The sequence below is a fragment of the Psammomys obesus genome, unplaced genomic scaffold (assembly GCF_907164565.1).
Source record: "Psammomys obesus unplaced genomic scaffold, mPsaObe1.curated_primary_1811, whole genome shotgun sequence".
Classification (NCBI taxonomy): domain Eukaryota; kingdom Metazoa; phylum Chordata; class Mammalia; order Rodentia; family Muridae; genus Psammomys; species Psammomys obesus.
In genome coordinates, this window is record NW_026585504.1 from 340,201 (window position 1) to 357,053 (window position 16,853).

Below are 16,853 nucleotides of genomic sequence, written 5' to 3' on the forward strand. Positions count from 1 at the left end.
TCCAGTATATTATGTGGCTTAGACTGGTGTTGAACTCGGAACGGTCTTTCTGCTTCCACCCCAGGTACAGGTGTGCGCCACCATGTCCGGCTCTCGCGCTACAATTCTTTTTTTTTTTTAATTGGTTATTCTTGTTGTGCGTATAATGATGGGAGGGGGAGTGCGTGCCTGCTACGGTGTGCATGTGGAAGGCGGAAGACAACTTTGTGGAGTCGGTCGTCTCTTCCCACTTTTACAAGGAACTCAGAACGCCAGGCTTTCTCTTCAAACGCATTTAGGTGCCTGTGGAGGCCAGAACTCCCCAGAACTGGAGTCAGTAACTGTCGTGAGCTGCCAGGTGGGTCTGGGGATCTAACCCAGGTTCTTTGGAAGAACAAGAGCTCTCGAACACCGAGCCGTGTCTGCAGCTGCCCCCGGCCCTTCTCTTGTGCAACAGTTCTTTAAACTTGCTCCTGTACTGATGTGCAACCCAAGGGCTTACCTACTCTTGGCCTTTCCTGGATCTCCTGTGTAACAGTTACACTAGTAGAAGCAACCGCAAAACCTAGAGCGATGGCTCAGCGGTTAAGAGCACTGACTCCTCTTTCAGAGGTCCTGAGTTCAATTCCCAGCAACCACGCGGTGGCTCATGACCATCTGTAATGGAGTCTGACTTCCTCTTCTGGTGTGTGTGTGAAAACAGAGCATGGAGGCCAGCTGAGGCAGGAGGCCAGCAAGTTTAAGGCCAGCCTGAACAGCTTAGGAGAACCTTGTCTCAATAGAGAAGCCGGGAATCGGGAAGCGTGTTGTGTGTTTGCCTAGTATTCCCGAGGCTGTGGCTTCCATCTCCAGTACCGAGACCCAAAGGGCTGTCGCCTCATCTTTTCTGAAATGGAAACTTGTGAATTTTCTCCAAATCTCTCTACCTGGTGACAGAAGGGGAAAGGCTCAGAATTTGACCTAGAATTTCTTAAGATAGTATACAAAAACTGGAGATTCATCTGCTCAGATTCAGACTCCTTTCAGGGGTAGGATGCAGCTCAGTATTCAGCTATTGCTTAGCTCAGGTGAGACAGCCAGCACAGCCGTGGAGGAGTGCCTCCCTTCCAGCGCAGATGCTCATTACTTAAGGTCTCCCTTGCCAGCTACATACCCCCTGATCAACGGGCCTTTCACGTTCTCACACATTCACCTCAATTTCGTTAGTGTGCTGGAGAGTTTTATGTCATCTGAAAGGAGGGAACCTCAGTTAAGACAATGCATCTGTAATACCCAGCTCTAAGGCGTTTTCTTAATTATTTATTGATGGGGGAGGGCCCAGCCCATTGTGGGTGCTTCTACCCCTGGGTTGGTGGTCCTGAGTTCAATAAGAAAGCACACTAAAGCAACCCATGGGGAGCAAGCCAGTTAGCAGCACCCTCCATGGCCTCTGCATCAGCTCCTGCCTCCAGGTCCCTGCTCTATTTGAGTTCCTGTCCTGACTGCCTTCACTGCTGAACAGTGCTGTAGAAGTGTCAGCCAAACAAACCCTTTCCTCTCCACCTTGCTTTCGGTCATGGTGTTTCATCACAGCACTAGAAACACTAACCAAGACGGTTAGTGTTCAAGGCCCTGTTCTCTCAAGGAAGTGTCCTTGGTCAAAAGCAGTTGTAGGGTTGAGGTTGTGGAACAGCGATGGAGTGGTTGCCTGGGGTGCACAAGGCCCTGAGCTCACTGCCCAGAAAGAAGGAAAAAGAACTCTGCTAGCATACAGTTGTTGTTTGGACCTAAGAGGAACAGGGTGTAGTAGCTCAGATCTGAAATCCCAGCGATGGAGAAGCTGCAGCGGGAAGATTGCCAGGAGTTTGAGGCCAGCCTGGGTTACATAGCTCATGCCATGTTGCTTAAGACTACCCATAGGGAAATAATGTCAAAAAAAAAAAAAAAAAAAAAAAAGGAAGAAGAAGAAAAGAAAAGGAAGAGTCAGGCCAAGCGTCCTCAGTAACTGTGTTGTTTTCAGCCATTATGAAGCATTTAGCGAATGCTAGCTGTGTTAGCACCCCTCCCCACTAGATCCAAGATGTACTGTTCTGGGCCCTTCAGTGTGTTCTTCTGCACTACAGGAAACAGCATCTCAAGCATCCGGGATATAAATAGTGCACAAAACAGCCATATTGCTGACTGGCTTCCATGAATAAATTAACTGAAAGAAGGGAGGCTTGGTGAATGCTTTCTGTTTTCCCTACATCTCATTATCTTTCCTCACTCTTGCCCTCTGACTTTTTTTTTTTTTCCAGTTTTTCAAGACAGGATTTCTTTCTAGCCCTGGCTATCTCAGAGCTCCACCTGTAGTAGCCCTGATAGCCTCAAACCCAGAGATCCACCTACCTCTCACTCGATAGTGCTAGGATCAAAAGTGAGCATTTCCACTGCCTGGCATGCTCCCTGACTTTTATGGTTGTTTTTTAGTGTGCACATATGGATGAGTTGACATGTGTGTGTCAAGGTCAGAGGACAACCTGGGTTGGGGTTATCAGTTCCCTCTGTCTTCCATGTGAATCCTGAGGGCCAATCTCAGGCTGTCAGGTTTAGCAGTAGGTGCCTGTACCCACTGAGCCATCTCACTGGCCCAAACTCTTATTTTTTGTTTTGAATTACATTTATTTATCTATTTTTCTGTAAGAGAGCCATCTCATTAGCCCCTGCTTTTGCTCTTCAGACCTCAAAGTCACAGTAATCCTACTGTTTCAGTTCTTGGGAAAGGTAGTATGATTGCTGCCTCTGGTCAATGTCTGGATGGGTGCTTCCAGGTTCATAGTTCAGAGAACTGAAAAAGATGAACATGCAGGGTGGTGGCAGCACACACCTTTGAGCCCAGCACTAGAGAGGCAGAGGCAGGCGGATCTCTGTGTGCTTGAGAGGAGAAAACAACAATTGGTTGTCTCATACCAAATGATCAGCTCTAAAAACATACATACAAATAACAGACTGAGCAAAATGTGCATCTACATATGAATACATACATGCAAGTAACAACCAACAATTAATGAAGAAAAGAGGCCATGAGTTTGAAAGAGAGCAAGGAGTAGTACCTGAGAGGTTGTAGAGGGAGGAAATAGTGTAATTACATTATAATTTCAAAAGGAGAAGAAATAGTAAAGAGGAATCTTTACTCAAAGACAAGGTGACGGCCCAGATTGGAAATGCTGCCAAAGAGAGCAGGTGAGCATCTCTGGACATCCAAGAGTCCAGGTTAGTGCCTGAGGCTTCTTTTACAGGATCTAAAGAAGAGGTGTAAGGGGTATAATTTGGGTGGTTTTCTATTTATTTTTGTTTTGTTTTATTTTATTTTATTTTATTTTATTTTATTTTATTTTATTTTATTTTATTTTATTTTATTTTGAGACAAGATTTCTCTGTGTAGCACTGGCTACCCCTGAGCTTGCTGTGTAGACCAGGCTGGCCTCAAATTCCCAGGGATCCACCTGCCTCTGCCTTCCTGAGTGCTGGGTTTACAGGTGCGCACAGCCACCACTGCCGCCACCACCTGGCAGTAATTTTCTATGTTAATTGACAAGTTACATAAGCTTTACTCTATTTCATATGTCCCTTCTTATGAGTTGAATCATGTGCACACCCAATTATTCGTAAGCACAAGATGGTAAATCAGAATTTTCTCCTGAAATTCGATCAGAGAACTGACATGGATGGCTTGATGTACTGGGCATACACCCAAAATTAGACCAGGTCAGATCAGCCTTCCGCATCCAGCTATGAAATATCCATGAGCTGGGCATTGTGGTGCATGCCTTCAGTCCCATAACTCAGGAGGCAGAGGCAGGTGGGTCTCTGTGAGTTTGAGGCCAGGTTGGTGTACAGAGTGAGTTCCAGGATAGCCAGGGCTACACAAAAAAACCCTGCCTCAAAACAAAGAAACAAACAAACAACACAAAACAGGGTACAAAGCATCAACAGGCTCCTGCCTTCACATTTCTGCAGCAGCACACACTCCCACAAATTTTTTAAAAACAAAAGAGGTACTTGAGGTTCTGGGTTCAGTCCCCAGAACATCAAAAATCAAAACAAGAATGGTCTACCAGCTTTCCACCGTGCTCAGTGGGCTTCTGTCCCGTTACAGTCAAAAGCTTTATTTTAGATCAACTCTCATTCTCAGGATTATGTTTGCTCTCTGTGCCTGCCCTGAACTGAATTTTCCACCTTTCTCCTGCATAATCTGGTTTTCTCTATATAGGATTGTTTCTATTATGTAGAAATGTATTGTATTTCCCTCTCTTTCTTCTCTGGGCCATGCAGTGCTGGTAGCACACATCTTTAGTTCCAGCACTCAGGAGGCAGAGGCAGGAGGATCACTGAGTTGGAGGCCAGCCTGGGCTACAGAGTGAGTTCCAGGACAGCCAGGGCTACACAAGAGAAACCCTGTCTTGAAAAAACAAACAAAAGTTAAAGAGAGAGAGTACATATGGAGGTCAGAGAATACCTTCTGGGTGTTGGTCCTCTCCTTCCATCATGGGGATCTCAGGGATCAAACTCACATCTTCAGGTTTGGTAGCAAACTTAACAATTGAGCCATCTCCTGCCTGTGTCCTATAAATTTTTTGAGTTTAATTTTGTCACATTTAGTTAAAGTCCCAACTTTCTTTCGTATTCTTTTTGCCTGTTTGGTGTTCTCTGTTTGTCCTGGCAGGAGCCTCCTGGAGGCCAGCCCTAGGTAAGGTCAGGGTGTATTCATGAACAAGAGCTCCTGGAATCAACTGTTAGAGTAAAGAAGGGAAGAGAGCCTTTGGATTGCAGGGTATTTCACAGCTTGCCTTATGGACTTACTTGAGGATGCTGACATTCTTGGCTTGGCCAGTCCTTGGTGTGATGTTATCATGTCCTGAGGTTCTGGAAGATGTCCATCTGCTCAGTTGCCTTCTGATTATTGTAGGGGACAGGAGAGCTTACAGAGCCCTGGGCAAGACTGCTAAAGAGCAGTTGTCTCTTCCAGGTGAGTGTGAGCTGTTGCTGCTTTCTGCAGGACAGGGAAGAGCTTGGCTTCCCATCAGTCTTCTGTGTTACTTGGTTGTGCTAAGGATTAAATTGACCTAAAACAGAGCTGGAGAGTCAAAAGTGGTGGCTTATAACTGTAATCCCATCACTTGGGAGGCAGACGCAGGAAGATTATTGGTTCTGGGCCATCCTGGACTACATGGTATGTTCCAAGCTAGCCTGGGCTACATTAAAGAACAAACTATAGTTGAAGAAAATAGAAGAAAGCAAATAACAAAGAACAGGAACTAGTGAAAACACAGCTGGTATTGCAAAATCCACATCTGTGACCCCAGTATTTAAAAAGGCAGACCCAGGAAGATCAGTGCAAATGCATAGTGAGCTCCAGGCCAGCCATGGCTACAAAGCAAGACATTTTGTCAGGAAGAAGAGGAAGAAACAAATGAAATACAAAATAGCTGCATAACTCTGAAGATGGACAAAGCTGTTCTGATACCAAATATTTTAAAAGCTGGGCCTGTAATCCTAGTTATTTGGGAGGCAGGAAGATCACAGTTTCAAGGCCTGTTCTGTCAATGTAGTGAGACTCTGTCAGACAGAGGAGGTGGGGGCAGGGATACAGCTCAATGGTAGAACTCTTGCTTACATTCAGTCTCCAGTATCCCCAAAGAAGCCATGTGTGCCAGCTTGTGAGGGTCATGTATTGCTTAGGCTACTCTGGAATTTATGGTTTCTCCAGATGTGAGACAGCACACCTGATCAAAAACAGGCTTTTGTGGACGAATAAGATGACCCTGCCAAGCCTGAGAACATGAATTCTGGCTCCTGGACCTACACAGTGGAAGGAGAGAACTGAATCCTGCAAGCTCTGTCATCTCCACGTACAAGCCATGTTATGAGCGTACATGCACACACACGCGCACACACACACACACAAACTAAATAAGTGTAGTACTTTTATTTTTTTTTAATTGTATTTATTGCATTTATTTTCTTGAGACAGAATTTCACTGTGTAGACTGGCTGATGTGAAACTCTATATAAACCAGTCTGGCTTGGAATTCTGCCTTTGTTTCCCCAGTGTTGGGATTAAAAGCATGTGCCCTCGTACTGGCTAAAAACATTTTAGCTGGGTGAGATGGTACACACCTTAAATCCCAGCCAGTGGATCTCTGCAAGTTTGAGGCCAGTCTAGTCTACAGAGTGAGTCCAGAACAGCCTGGGCTTGTTACACAGAGAAACCCTTTCCACCACTACCCCCAAATTTTTAATGATGATTTTGCTTGTTTTTTAAATTTAATGAATTGATGAACTGAGTTTAAGAAGGCAGGCCTTATAACTCAGTCTAGCCTCAAGCTGGCTTTGTAATCAAGAATGATCTTGACCATCTGATTTTCTTGCCTCCATTCCTGGATGCTGAAATAGGCCATGCTGCCAGGCCGGGTTTTATATGGACTCAGGTCCAGGGCTTCCTGGATCTTAGGCAACTAAAAGTTTCTCTCCCTGTCCTTGTTTTTGATTTTTGAGACAGTCTTTGATTTTGAAGCAGCCCAAGATAGCCCACTTAATTCCTTTTGCCTACACCTTTCAATGCTTCCAGCTATGAGCCATGATAGGTGGCTTGCTTGTGTGTTGTGTTTGTGTACACCAAGTGGAACTGGGTGTCCATGGAGGCCAGAGAGGATATGAAATCTCCTAGGACTGAAATCACCTGTTTTTAAGCTAGTTTGAACATGCTGTGGAGCAGAGGCTGGCCTTTCCTGACCCTCCCCCCATCTCTAGAGTGTTGGGATTATAGTGCAGGTGCAGCCTAGCCAGGCTGGCTTAAGGTTTGTGACCCAGGCCTAGAGAGATGGCTCAGAGGTTAGGAGATCTGGCTGCTCTTCCTAAAGGTCCTGAGTTCAATTCCCAGCAACCACATGGTGGCTCACAGCCATCCATAATGAGATCTGGTGGCCTCTTCTGGCCTGCAGACAGAACACTGTATACATAATAAATAAATCTTAAAAGAAAAGAAAAAAGACTTGTGACCCTCCTGCTTCTGAAATTACCAGAATGTGTGGCTTTGCCTGGCCCTCTGTGGCCACACGTTCCACAGTAGGACTTCAGATCATGTGTAGAGTGCTGGACAACGTGGAAGCTCTCCCCTGCCCAGGCCTGTTGGGTTTTCTGTGGCAGCTGTGGCCCATAGGCACAGTTGGTGGCTTCAATGAGAAATGTTGCCTGTAGTCTAGGATGTTTGAACACTCGGTCCCCAGGTGGTTGCACTGGGAAGTTTAGGTGGAAGACCCATGTAGAGGAAACGGGTTTGAGATTAGCAAGCCCCGCCTTCTGTCTGCTTTTTGCTGTGGTAAGGATTGTGAGCTCTCAGGTTCTTTTTAGGTCAACATGCCTGCCAGTTGCCGCGCCTTCCCACTGCCATAGTGATGGACTCTTAACCCAAATAAACTCTCCAGTCTCTAAATTGCCCGGGTCATTGTGTTTTATCACAACAACAGAAAATAACTAATACAGTGGTTACACCTGTGGCCATTGGTGAGTAATTGAACTTCAGTGCTTTCTGCTTCCTGGAGGTCTAGGCTGGGACTGAAAGTTCCAACCTTTAATTACCTGGGTGTTTACCCTGGAAACCAGCCAGATTTCTGTGATCATCTAGGGACTTTGCTGCAAAATTTGCTTGTTAATACAAACTCAAGTGTACCTGAAAGGGGCTCCTTAGGAACAAAAGAGTATGTTTCACCTCTCTACACTTTCACACATAAGCTCCTCCAGAAACCTAAAGCTCTGGTATTGCAAAACAAAGAATGAACTTTGTGCACAACACAGGTACTTTAGAAGAAACAAATGTGTAGATCTATGGCTAGAATCGAAAAGCCTCTTCCATATAGGAAGACACAAAAACTCCTGTCCTAGCAGGGAGGCAGAGGCAAGCAGCTCTCTGAATTGGAGGCCAGCTTGGTCTAGAGTGAGTTCCAGGACAGCCAGAGCTACATAGAGAAACTGTGACTAGAAAAGACAAACAAACAAAAAACAAAGACAAAAACAAAAGGAAACAAAAAGTTCTGTCCTTACTCTTGTCCTTCATCCTCATCATCACCCAGCAGCTAAGTCCTGGATGTGTGTAGCTCCAGAAGGTAAGCTAACAAAGATAGTCCTTCCCACACTGTCACAAAATGCCTGAGAACACAAATTAAGTCAGGAAAGGCTTATTAGTTCATGGATGCAGAGGTTCCGGTTCATGGTCAAAACTCAGAAGGTAGAGGCAGGCAGATCCGAGGCCAGCCTGGTCTACAGCATGAGTTCCAGGATGCTTCTGGAATAGCTGCAAATGATGGAGAGAAGGCCACAGTCCCACAGGAGCTAGGGACAGGATTCACCATTTCAGGGAATTCTTCCTAAGATCTGCTTTCTCAGATGGGGTCCATATCCTACTTTCCTTCCTGTCCCAAGACAGCCATCAATTTTAAACTATCAGTGGATTAATCTATTGATGAAGTCAGAGCCCTTATGATCCAGTCACTTCCTAAAGCCCCATGATCAATGAAGCTTGTAACACAAGGGCCTTCAGGTGGCATTCTTGTGTGGTTTCAATGAGAACAGCCCCCGTTCGCTCATACATTTGAACACTTGTTCCCCAGCTGGTGAAACGGGGAAGGATTAGGAGGTGTAGCCTTATTGGAGGAGGTGTGTTATTGGGTGTGGCTCTTGAGGTTTCAAAAGCCCCCACCATCCCTAGTGTGGTTCACAGTCCAAGGTGTGCGCTTTCTGTTATTCCTTCACTCTGCTATCATGGACTCTGGCCCTCTAAAACTGCAAGTAAAATTAAACCCTTTCTTTTACAGGTTGCCTTGGTCATGTTTTTTGTTTTATCATCACAATAGATAAGTGACTAAGACAGTTCCCCAAAAATAAACAAAAGAAGCAGGGCATGGTGGCATACACCTTTAATCTCAGCACTTCAGAGGCAGAGACAGGAGGATCTATCTCTGTGAGTGTGAGGTCAGACCAGTTTACAAGGCAAGTTCCAGGACAGCCAGGATTACAAGGGAAAGATCCTATCTCAAAATAAACAAACAAAAGGAACGTTTGACTGCTCTCTGTTTTTATTATCCTATTTACTGTAGCTCAGTCTGGCTTGGAACTAGTTAGGCAGCTGAGGATGACTGTGAAATTCTGATCTTGTCTCTGGTTCTGGGATTACAGGCATTTGCTGCTCCACCCAGTTTTTGTGGTGCTAGGGATGGAATGTAGGGGTTCCTGCCTGCTAGGCAAGTACTCTACCAACAGCTACACCCCCTTGGCTGAATAGTTCACCCTCAGAGCATAGAGTAGCTTCTAGTTTTCCACAGCTGATTGATACTTTGATTTTATAATTGCCAATGCTGAGAATGGCATTTTGTATAATACATAGTACAAAATGGCAGAAGGATGTTTAGGAGCATTTCAGAAATTGTTGGAAATTCTGTCCTAATCTTAAGCTAAAATTTAGTCCATGATTATTTATTTATTTTGGACACAGGACTCACCATGTAGCTTTGACTTGCCAGGAACTTGCTGTATTGACCAGGCTGGGCTCAAATTCACAGAAATCTGCCTGCCTTTGCTCCTGAGTGTTGGAATTAAAGATAGGTGTCATCATACCTGACCTATCATTCAGTGATTTTCTTTCTTTTTTTTAAATAAAACATAAGTCAACAACACAATAGCAATTTTTTAAAAAGCAAACATTTAGTGGGCGTGGTGGCAAACACTTTTAATCCCAGCGCTCAAGAAGGAGAGGCAGGTGGATCTCTGAGTTTGAGGCTAGCCTGGTCTACAAAGCAAATTCCAGGAGAGCCAGGGCTACATAGTAAGACCCTCCCCCGTCAAAAAAAAAAAAAAGAAAAAGAAAAAAGGACACACTACTTTGGCTGGACAGCATGCAGAGTGCAATTTTAGCGTGCTGTGTGTTCCGAAGCAAGACTGCAGTGAACACTACTGCAGCATGGCACATGCTGGAAACGCCTCACAGTCACTTCCTGTTTGACTCCGAATAAAACTCCTCCTACTGCCCATCATCTCACACAACCACATTCGCTTAGGCGTCCAAACCGAGTCTCCATTCATGGTCCAGTGTGGTGGTCCATGGAACCCAGCATTTGTCAAGTGGAGGCAGGGGCATCAGGAGTTTAAGGCCAGCCTGACACACATGAAAACATCCAAAGAGAGAAAGGAGTTGGAGGAGAAGGAAAAGAAAATGAAACTAAATACACTTATGAGTCAGGCAAGCACTTTATGGCTGAACTATAGGCCCTTAGCTCCCTTTTCCTGCTCTCCCTCCTCCTCCTCTTCCTTGGGCCCCATCCTACTCCCTTTCTGTTTGTTTTGCTGAGATCTGGTCTCACTATATAACCTTGGTCTGGAACTTGCTAAATAGACCAGAGTGCCTTCAAATTTGGAGCCATGCCTTCTTGGATTACTGGAGAGTGACACCCTATCTGTCTCTGTGTCATCATATTTCAGCCCCAGGAGACTATCTGAATACCACCTACCACCTCCTCATCCCAAAATTATAAAATGAATTGAAGCTGGGTAAGGGAGACATAGTGAATTCTGGTGCAGATGAACTGCCTCGAGCGATCCTAACTGAAAACAAAACAGTGCCCAACTGGCACAAGGACCAGATTTGATCTTTAGCTTTATGTAAGCTGGGCTTGTTGCCGCACACCTGTAACCCCAGCAATTAGGAGGAGCCAACCTGGGGTCACACAGTGGAGTCCTCCCAGCCACATAACAAACCGCTCAAAAGACAAAACCAGAGGCTGGAAGTGGGGTTGCCCTGCCTCCTACTTCAGACATTTTTCTTAAAGTGTCCGCTAAGGTCCCTTGTCTGGGATTCGTTGCCCTTTAACCCTCTGACAGGTAGGGAAGAAAACAGCAAAACAGCCCTAGTAAACACGCTGTGTCCATGAGAACAGCCAAAAGGAGAATGTTTCTCAGGGGCCACCGTTGTTTATCTGGAGCTTTAAAATCACCTGCAGTGGAAAAGAGGGAAGGGAAATTCAGCACTGGTAAGAAGACGGAAGCTGGAACTCTGGCAGAAGGCCTCCACCTTCACAGCCAGCTTCTGTGGAAGTTGAAGACAGGATCTGATATGTTGTCTGTTGCTGTTTGTTCTTTCGCTTGAAAGCCTCACCAGAGGAGGCCCTCTGCTCTGCCTAGAAGTCTCAATGAAGAACTTCAAGCGCTGCCTTAAACGAGCTTCCCCCATCTGAAGTTTTGCTCTCTGTCTGTCCATGTCTCTTTTTCTATCATCTATCTACATACATACAAGAGGGTAGAAATTTTATACACATAAAAATAAATAAATCTGGGGCTGGGGAGATGGCTTAGCGGTTAAGAGTACACAGTCTTCTTCCAAGGGTCCTAAGTTCAATCCCAGAACCTGCATGGCAGCTCACAGCCTTCTGATGCTGTTTTCTGGTGTGTAGACGTACATGCAGACAGAGTACCCATGTCTATAAAATATATAAATAAATAAATAAATAAATCTTTAAAAAGTAAATCTAAAATTTTTACAAACATATTTTGCACGCACATGTTCATGGAATCAGAGTGCCGCTTGTAAGAGTTGGTTCTCTCCTTTCGCTCCGAGGGCTCTGGGGATGGAGCTCAGGCTGTCAGGCCTGACAACAGGTGTCTTCATGGAGCTATCTCATGAGCATCCACTGGTCCACCACTTCTCTCTCTCTCCCATCATGGAATTACAGGTGTTCAGTACCAGTTCCTTCACATATTATATTATATTATATTATATTATATTATATTATATTATATTATATTATATTATATTATATTATATTATATTATAATTTATATAATTTATATAATTTATATTATATTTTCAATAAAGCTGTTAAAACATTAATCTTCTGGAGTGTTAAGGGTTAAACTCAGAACCCCACACAAACTAACCATGTGCTTTACCAATGAGGTAAATTTAAGCCCCTGAATGGGTTTTGTTTTCTTTTTGTCTGTAGGGTGCTGGTGGTCAAACCCAGGGCCCTCAGCATAATAAGCAGGTTATCTGCCATTGAGCTGTGCTTCAACTTTTTTTTGTTTGTTTGTTTTTCGAGACAGGGTTTCTCTGTATAGCCTGTCCTGGACTCACTTTGTAGACCAGGCTAGCCTTGAACTCACAGCAATCTGCCTGCCTCTATCTCCCTGAGTGCTGGGATTAAAGGCGTGTGCTACCACTGCCTTATTTTATGTACATTGGTGTTTGACTGTATATATGTCAGTGAGAGTATCAGATCCCCTGGAACAGGAGTTACAGACAGTTGTGAGCCACCATGTGGTTGCTGGGACTTGAACCTGGGTCCTCTGGAAGAGCAGTCAGTGCTCTTAATCCCTCCAGCCCCTTCTGTGCTCCAACCTTAAGTGTTAGTTTTGCTTGTTTTGAGACAGGGTCTCATGCAGCACAGGCCAATTTACTATCCGCCCAAGGAAGGAGAATGACTGAACTCCTGAACCTAGGCTCCTCTTCCCGACTCACCACCCTGGGTCAGGGTGCTAGTGCGAGCAAACTGGGCTGCACACCTTTAAAAATCAACCTTAGAGTTAGACTTGGTGTTACATACCTAGAATTCCATACTGGGGGGTTGGAAGCAGGAGAGTAAGGAGTTCAAGGTCATTCTCTGCTACACAGAGAGTTTGAGTCCAGCCTGAACTGTGTGTGCTGCTATTTAAAAAAACAAACAAGCACCCTACACAGGCCTTTATTCCCCCACTTGGAGGCAGAGGCAGGTGGATAGCTATGAGTTGAGGCCAGCCTGGTCTACAGAGTAAGTCTGGGACAGCCAAGACTACACAGAGAAACCCTGTCTTGAAAAAAAAAAAGTGTGTGTGTGTGTGTGTGTGTGTGTGTGTGTGTGTGTGTGTGTTGGGGGGTGGCGCACACCTGTGACCCTTAGGAGGCAGAGGCAGACAAGCAGGACGATCTCTGAGTCCCTGGCCAGCCTGGTCTATATAGCAATTTGCAGACCAGCCAGAGGCGCACAGTGAGACCCTAACAAAAAGAAGAGGAAGACGTATGGGAGGAGAAAAGGAACATGATCAAAATATGTGATATAAAAAGAGTTTATTTTATTTTTGTTTGAGACAGGGCTAGTTTTTTGTTTTGTTTTGTTTATTTGCTTTACATCCCAAGAACAGCTCCGTCCCTTCTCTCCTCCCTGCCCCGCCTCCCCACTTCCCCTTTCCTCCAGAAAAGGGGAGTCCCTTCCCCATATCAACCCTCCCCAGCACATCAAGTCACATCAGGACCAGACCGTGCATATCCTCATCCACTGAGGCCAGGCTAGGCAGGAGCGAGTGATCCAAAAGTAGGCAAGAGAGTCCATGTTAGAAATGCTGCAAGCAACAGGGCTAGAGAAGTGGCTCAGAGGTTAAGAGCACCTTCTGCCCTTCCAAAGGTCCCTAGTTCAATTCCCAGGTTGCTTACGCAGACAGAACACTGTATACATAATAAATAAATAAGCCTTTAAAAAAAATGAGCCATCTCCTCAGGGCCTCTCAGGACGTGTGTGTGTGTGTGTGTGTGTGTGTGTGTGTGTGTGTGTGTGTGTGTCTGTGTGTCTGTGACTCAGGTCACCAGGCCTGTATGGCACGTCTACCCTCTGAACGTCTTGCCAGCCCAGCCTCGGCTGTTCTGAGAACTAAGCCGCTTGGACTGGACAGATGGCTCTGCAGGTGTGCCGCTCTTGTGAAGGATCCAAATTCACCCTTCTCTGACTCCAACGTCCAGGGATCTGGCGCCCTCTTCTGGTCTCCAGGGGTACGGGAAAACACTCATGCACAAAATTTTTTAAATTAGTTTAAAATATATATGAAGTGATATATTAATACTATTTAAAATAACATATTTCAAAAAATATATTCACCAGGATGCTAGTGGTGATGGGTCACACCTTTAGTCCCAACACTCAGAGGCAGAGGCAGGCAGATCTCTGTATGAGGCAGTCTGGTGTACACAGTAAGGACAGCCAGCGAGCTACAGAGGAGACACCGTCTCAAAAGGTAAATAGGGTGGAGGAGGACATCCCTATGAAGGGGGACTAGGATAGATAGTTATGGGTGAATAGAGGGTGGAGGCTAGAACAGGAAGATCAAACAGGGAGGGAAGAGAAGGGAGTTAAGAGAGAGAATACAGGACAGCCAAGTAAGGGCCATTTAAACCTAATACAGGAGGCTCTTCAATGCTTCTTTAATAAAGGGAAGAGAAAGTCCCAACTAGACATTTCTTTCCACCAAATGAAACCTCCAGTGCTGGGCTACATCTAGTCCAGTTGTTGGTCAAGAGGGTCCCATGGAAATCCCTAAAAACCCAGGCTATTGCCAAAGGTATTGGTTGCTCTCCGCAAACTGATGGTAAGTCCCTGCTGAAGGCAACACCTAATTCACTAAACACAAAGGCAGCCTGGTGCCTGCCTTGAGCCTTCACCTCATGTACTGGAAGAGATTCTGTTCTATAGCAGAGAAAAGGGAAACACCCACTCATGTACACGAATCCTTCAATCCGCAGTGGGGATCTGCCTATAAGACACATTGGTACAATAGCGACCTAAAGGCCACATCTCATCGGCTGTAAGGCCCACTCCACGAGATAGAACCAATATTCCTGACACTGCTTGATAGCCGAGAACCTGAGACTAGGTAGGCCATAGACCTAAGAAAAATCAAATAATGCTGTTCTGCTGAAGAATGTAGCAATAACGTGACTCCTAACAACATTCTGACATACTCATAGACATAAAGTTTTCACTTTAAACTGGGCTTTGACTTATATATTATGGTTTAGGTTTTTAAATCTTTATGGGATTTCTCTGTGTGTGACTCTGTGTGTGTGGCAGCATCTATATGTTTCTTTTTTTAATTTATTTTTATTTTATGTACCTTGGTGTCTAGTCTGCATGTATGTCTGTGTGAGGGTGTCAGCTTTTGGAATTACAGACAGTTGTGAGCTGCCATGTGGGTGCTGGAAATTGAACCTGAGTCCTCTGGAAGAGCAGTCAGTGCCCTTTAACCGCTGAGCCATCTCTCCAGAACCCCTATATGTGTTTTTTGTGCTTTTTTATATTTTGTTCTTTTTTCTGTTTGTTTTATCCTATTTTATATTATCATAATTATTTTCTATGCCTGTTCTTTGTTTTTTTGTTTTTTGTTTTTTCGAGACAGGGTTTCTCTGTATAACAGCAGCCTTGGCTGGCCTAGAACTCTTTTTTGTAGATTTGGCTGACCTTGAATTCACAGTGATCTGCCTGCCTCTGCCTCCTGAGTGCTGGGGTTCCTGAGTTACCACAAGGGGCTCTGATGCTTTTTTTTGTTTTTTTGGTTTTTTTACTGAAAGATAGGGTGTAGATCTGGGTAGTGGGTGGGATCTGGGAGGAGTTGGAGGAAGGGTCAATGTAATCAAGATATAGTGTATAAAAATATAATGTATAAAACCAACTATTTTCAATTTAAAAATAGCCAAAATACATAAAAGTAAATAAAAATAATTTTACTTTGGGTGCTGGATCTCAGCGGTTAAGAGCTGGTACTGCTCTTCTGGGGGACCCAGTTTTGGTTCTCAGTACCTGTATCTGGCAACTTGCAGCCACCTGGGATTTCAGCGCCAGTGGTCTCTGCAAGCATCTACCCCACACATACACATAAGTAATAAAAGTAAATATTCTAAACTTTTTTTTATCTTGAAACAAACATGTAAGCATGGATTACTGTGTTGATCTAAAAAACGTGACTATTTTGTTATTTTTATTCCTGTGTTTATTTAGTGTATGCGTGTGGGCTTGCGAGGTCAGGGTCATGTCCTTTGCTACCCTGCCAGGCTTGGTGTTTAGCACCCTTACCTGCCGAGCGGTCTCCCTAGTCAAGTATTACCATTTAGATGAAGTTACTGAGGTCTGGAAACAGTAACTTGTGTCAAGTTGCAAATGAACAGAATAAATATGGGAAAAATCCAAACTCAGGCTAGTCTGCTAAAACAGGCATTAATGGCTGCACCATGCTGACCTCTGGTCAGCCTAAGGCACTGGCAGCCATGTGGCGTCATTTTTAGCTATAGCCCCTGGGGCGCCTAGGTTCACGTGTCGGTATGTTATACTTTATGCTGGAGAAAAGGAATGTATCCTCAGAACTTCCCTTGGGGGCTGGGGTGGTGGGAGAGAATGGGGAGGCCTCTTTCCAACCTCAGCTTTTCTGCTCGGAGCTTCGTTCAACCCTCCTTAAGGCTTATAGGCTCCCCCCCCCCCAGCTGCTTTATTTCAGAGATGATGAGAGCAGAGGAAATAAAACAGGAAAACAGTGCTGAAGGAGCAACTGTGAAGTCAGAAGCTGGTCTTTGCTGGTCCACCAGGGCTACTCTCAGTGGGCCTCGTCTTTGGACAGTCCCCAGCTCAGGTTTAGCCACACCTGGTGATGCCCGCCCGCACCCCCAGCAGCCAGGGAAGCAGAGGCTGGAAGAGTTAATGAGCTTGAGTATGAATGTAAGTCCTGAGCCAGCCTGGGACATACATGAGCCTTGCTTCAAACTTGCAGCGATCTCTCTGTCTCTGCCTCTGGAGTGTTGAAATTACAGATGAGTGCCACCACACCTGGTTCATGATGCCTCTTATTTGTTGGTTGGTTTATTGAAATGGGCTTTTTTAGGTTACTCGATACAGGGTTTCTCTGTGTAGACCTGGCTGTCCTGGAACTCACTTTGTAGACAAGGCTGGCTTTGAACCTGCCTCTGCTTTCCTGAGTGCTGGGCCCCACGCCTGGGAACAGCTGACAGATGACCTCTCAGTGATTCTTCTCCTCCAGTCATTCTTTCTTCATCATTTACCCTGATACTCGTCGCCAGC